Source organism: Nannospalax galili, unplaced genomic scaffold (assembly GCF_000622305.1).
Source record: "Nannospalax galili isolate Female #2095 unplaced genomic scaffold, S.galili_v1.0 scaffold924, whole genome shotgun sequence".
NCBI classification, from domain to species: Eukaryota; Metazoa; Chordata; class Mammalia; order Rodentia; family Spalacidae; genus Nannospalax; species Nannospalax galili.
Window position 1 is genome coordinate 601,239 of NW_008350467.1, and position 5,813 is coordinate 607,051.

A 5,813-nucleotide genomic window follows, 5' to 3' on the forward strand; every position below is an offset into this window, starting at 1 on the left:
ACCCATGTAAATCATCATGAATCTATCAAAAACAGACCTTATTGATGTATAGCATCAGAGTGAACACTCAGTTCATTGGAAATGTTTCCACCATGTCTCCAACAGCATTCCATATAAATCTTGTTTGCACAGTGATGTAGTTTGGATGTTGAACATCCCCCCGCCCCCCACCAAGCTCATGTATTAATGGCTTTGTCCCTAGGGAGTTGCTTTGGGGCAGTGAGGGAACCTATAGGAGCAGGACCCAGTAGGAGGTCCTTAGATAAGAGAGGATCTGCTGTTGAGGGGGATTGTGGGGGTCCCAGCTCCTTCTTCTTAGTCCTTTGCTTCCTGGCCATGATGTGGGAGGTTTTCTCCACTATGCAACCCCTATCATGGCCATCTGGCACCACCTTTAGAGACCCAAAAGCAATGTGTCCACCTGATCATGAGCTGGAACCTCTGAGCCAAAACAAACCTTTCTCCGTTTAAGTTAATTACCGTAGGTATTTTGCTTTAGTGACAGAAAGCTAACACACACAGGTTCCATCGTTGGGTTGCCCGGAGGAAGCTCAGTTCCCTGAAGAGATGTGAAGTCTTGAGTTACTTTATATTGGCCTGGGCTTTGGAAATGGGCAGCAGTCGCTCTGAATAGACTCTCTGGAGCTCTGTGCATTTCGTATTTATGTGAGTTAGGTCAGCCAATATGGTGGGTGAGGTTTGGTGGGGGCGGAGGGGGAGGAACCCAGTCATCTGTAAAACCATGCATTTCCGACTCCAGTCAGTCCTTTCAGAAAAGAGCCGGTCTTCCTCATTTCTAAGGAATGTGCATCGGAACTGCATCTCCTCCCAGGTGAAGCCTCTACCCACTCTGCCCTACCCCTCCCCATACACAAGCTGTCCTTCCCTCACTCAGCAGCTCCGAGTCATTAGTATGGATGGCTCACGAGAAAAAGCTTTGAAAGGTAAGACAGAAACAAATTCTGACTTGACCTCAGACTGCTCCTGAAGCCCAGGGTTCACTTTCCCACCCACACATCAATCCCTGTCCCACAGGCAGGATAGCAGGTGGGAGCAGAGTTCATGGCACCCTTCAATCAGGTGTGTTTTGGACAGCAAGGATGTGCCATGCAGAATGTGAGCTCATTAAAGTCCATTTCTTTAACTTCCGTGTGGTGGTGGTTTTTTGTTGTTTTTTGTTTTTTACAGGATGTAGTTCTCGCATGGCTTTGGACTTGAATGAAACAAAAACTTTAAAATCAGTTTGTGCCTCACCTGGCGGAGGTTGGCCGGTGCATCCCCGACTCCTTTCTCCTTTTCTTTCAGAATTTACTCGGGCAGTTTCAGTTGGTTTGTGTTTGTTTGTTTCTGAGATTACATTAATTTCCTCCTAATCTCAATTAGAATTAAAGATTTTAACTGCTGTTTGCAGAAAGGAGACACAGCTTGTTTCCACTGTGAATGTCGGGTTTTTATCAGTTTGGGGGACCACTGTACTATCCCTCACCACAAGATAGATCTCAAGTCATGGGTATATTTTGTAGATACCAGATAGAAATTTTGCCCCACAAACTAAGACCCAGTCTTGGCCAAATTACTCCTGGCCTGTGACAAGACTAGCAGATGGAACTGGCTCCAATTCTGGCCCAGCCTTGCAGCTCTAAGCAGCTTGGCCTGTTGCTTCTGGTTTCCAATAGCACTGGTAGGAGCTACCTTTGGCAATGAGGCATCAGAAGACATGTAACTATAGCACATTTCAGAATGAATGCTTCATCTTTTACTTCATAGAATCTCAAGATGGTATTTGGAAATCATAAGTAAAGGATGCTTTTAGCACCATTAACAAATTAACAGGTAGGAGACACTAGGTTGTTTCTTGCCATGAACTTTCAACTGACAATACCTTTGCCAAAGCCTTTGTTTAATTAGAGTGGGAGGGGCAGGGTTGGGAATCTGTCTACTGCTCTAAAAGTGCAGGTATTTCCTTTTTAAAGTGCACTACATTCGAAGTAAAAGTATACGATTTAACTATTTTTGACTTCCATACCTAGGAATGGAACTAGTGTGGTCTATCATCTGACTTGGCTGGGTTTGGAACGAGGAGGAGCCTTAAGCCGTTTGTGAAAAGATCCCATCTCTCAGGTTTTCAGTCAAGGAAAGGGAACCTTTTTTGACTTGGAAAATTCTGAAAATTTAAGCACAAACATTCGCAAAATAATAAAACACTTTGCCGCATAGAATCTGTCATGCCCGCACTGTCACACCCTGTGCTCTGCACTCCAACCACTTTGGAGAAGATTTCTACAGACAGGTTGAAATCCTTCCGCCAGGCCAGCTCAACAGTCATGCGAAGGTTCTCCATTGGTCTTTCTTTCTTCCAGGGAGCTGTGTGAGTGTATCGTCCTATCAGCGGCCTCCCACCTGAGGGCGGAGGATACAGCGGAACTTTGAGCTTTGAAAGGGGCTCTCCCTGTTCCGTGCTCACTTCTCTGTCCAGTTTACCAAAACTTGGCTTTTAGAGAGGGCAGCCGCATGGTTTCAGGTTCAGAATGGGAAGGACAGCCCCGCTCCCTCACTGTGACTGGAGTTTATTGTCTATACCACATTGCAGAGTCTGACATGCAGGATGAGTTGGTTCTCACTCCTATTTGGATGATTGGCATTTAGACGCTTATGCAAAGAAAAATAAAACCATTGTTCAATATTCTGTTCATTTGAAGTGACCCACGAGATTCTTTTATTTTGTGGAGTTTTAAGAACCACTGACAGACACAGGATCTGAACCAGTGTGGCCAGGATTGGCAGCTTGCTGAGTTGCCTTCCTTTCTTGGGGGTTGGCCTCCTTGGCTCACCTGACTCTAATGTCTAAAATGAATACCTCTAGGACTGAGTGTCACTTGAACGTCATGCCCTGCCTGCAGCCATCCCAAGGTAGAGCTCCGTATTCTGGGCTCCTGGAACTTGGTTATTTGGCCTGCTGCTCCTTTTAAAACCGATAGTCTCTTTCATCTCCTCCCCTTTCCCCTAGACACTGCTGGGCTACTCCCAGTGACCCAGTTCCACAGGCCAGGATCTGCATCACCAATGTTTATTAGAAACTTACATTAGAATAGCCTAGGCTACATGTGATACCAAAAGTTGAACACAAAACAACTTATTTCACATCTGTGCTGTATGTCCATTGCAAGTCAAGGGTAAACATGTATGTTAGGGGAATATTCCCCACCAGTCACTGGGGGATCCAGGCTAATGGAGGCTCTACCATCTGCACCTGCAACGTTTGGAATACACTGATCCTTTGGTCTCAGCAAAGAGAGAGGTCAGACATCTTAACTTGCTTTTCAGTGCTTTAATTCTTTGACCTGAGTGGTAAATGACATTTGTACTCATCTTCCGTTGGCACTGAGTTGCCCAGCTCCACCAAACTGCAAGGAGACTATGACAGCTAGTGTCTTAGTCCTGTTTGTGTTGCTATGACAAAATATCAAAGACTTAAAAAAATGTATTTATTTTATTTGCGTGTGTGAGTGTGTGTGCCCACGGAGGTCAGAAGAAGGAATTAGATCTTCTGGAACTGGACTTACAGGTAGTTATGAGCTGCTTGGTGTATGTGCTGGGATAGCTTTGATGTCGACTTGACACAACTGGGTTGAGGGAGCCTCAATTGGGGGATTTCCTTCATTGGACTGGCCTATGGCCATGTCCATGGGGCATCTTCTTGATTGTTGAGTGATGTGAGAGGGCCCAGCCCACTGTGGGTGGTGCCACCCCTGGGCAGGTGGGCCTGTGTTGGATAAGAAAGCAGGCTGAGCAGGGGCTGGGGAGCAAGCCAGTAAGCAGCATTCCTCCATGGCCTGTGCTCCAGCTCCTGCCTCCAAGTTCCTGCCCTGAGTTCCTACCTTGGGCTCCCTGTTGAACTGCAACCTGGGAGATGTAAGACAAATAAACCCTTTCCTCCACAAGTTGGTATTGGTCAGAGTGTTTTGTCATAGCAATGGAAAGACAAACTAAGACAGTGTAGGTGCTAAGATCTGAACTCAGGTCCTCTGTAACAGCAACAAGTGCTCTTAACCACTGAGCCATCTCTCCAGTTGCCAACAAAATGGGCTGGTAAGATGCCTCGGTGGGTAAAGGTGGCTACTGCCAAGACTGACAATCTGAACTATATCCCCAGGACCCATGTGGTGGATAGAGAGAACTGCTTCTCAAATAAAATATAATAAAATTACTTAAAGTTTATTCAGTTCATTATTACGGTAGCTAGGAAGTCCAAACAGCAGGGCTGTTTAGAACATGGTAGAGGAATAGACACAGGGCCAAGCATGCGGAGTGGCCTGTGCTGGTGGTAACTAATCTAGTCCTATGGAACATAATGTAGTTCCACAAGATGGCTCTCAGTCTACTGAGAATGATGTCCCTATATTCTAATTACCTTCCCAGTTCTTAAGGATTCTACCACCTTTCAACACTTTACCCTGGGGACCACGCCTTCAACAGAGCAGCCTTTAGGGGACACACTACACATAAACTGTAGAAGCAAATCTTTTATTTGCCTGGAAAGAGAACAGATCCAGATCTTGGTGAGCATTATTAAGATCTACCACAATGCCTATTCTTCTGTTTCAGCCATGGCTCGCTTATTAATGGAAGGAATAACCACCAGAGCCCCCGGAAGCAGAAGTCCCCCCGCAGTGTTGTCCCCCAGCGGGAACATTCAGGGCTCTGAGGCCTTTTCTTTTCCCATTGAAAAAGTCAAAGACCACAGACTTCTTGAAGGCACTGCTTCAGATAACCACCCTGCATGGCAACAACTAGGAGATCCCCAAAGTGGGGCCATGCCACACCGAACAGTCTCCAGCTAGTCAACCCTGTGGCAGTTTGTGGTTCCATCTGCCTGCAGGCATGCAGCCTCAGACTTCATCTGCACTCGGAATTCATCTTCAGCCTGGCAGGCTGGGCCTGTTCTGAGATGCCAGAGTTTAACTTACTGGAACAGAAAACCACATCAAAAGCTCCATCACATGACTGTGCTAAGGAACCCAAACCCCACATCAGAACGTTCTGGCTAGTGTGGAAGACCTGAAATGCAATGTGTGTTCCTCACTGGGAATTAAGAACATGTGAGCCCAGTTCTAATTATAGCCCACCCTTAATACACGTTTTTAATTAGATAGAGGTTGAGAGACTTGGGCTTCAGGGGCCAGAACTGACCTGGCTATGACATTCTTCTTTCAGAGAACTTAAATGGCCCCCACATAGTAGGCATTTGAACAGGTTGACCTGGTGATAATGGTGTGTGGTGTGATTTATGGTGACAGGGATCTTTGGACAGTTCAGCCAGGAGTTGCTTCGCTTCCTGATAGTGAGTAGGAAAAAAAAAGAGGTCACTTTATTTATTAATTATAACTCTATCATCATCTTTACCATCATTTCCAGGCCTGCCCCAGTTTGTCTTTTTTTTCCTGTGCCAGGATGGAACCCAGGACCTCACACATGCTAAACGAATATGCTGACGCTGTGATGCGCTCTGCCAATGTCTACTCAGTTTTAAGGCACTTGTCAGAGAATTTTGCACAGTCAGATAGATGTTAAGAGCACTGGCTGCTCTTCCAGAGGACCCAGGTTCCATTCCTAGCACTCATGTGCTGGCTAACAACCATTGTATCTCTAGTTCCAGGGGACCTGACTCCTGGCCTCCTCAGGTACTGCACACATGTGGTACACTTACCTACAGGCAAAATACTCATACACATAAAATTAAAATAATAGTTTTTTAAAAATTTGCACAGAATACTTCACACAATCCCCATAAATACCTACCAGGAAGTCTATTA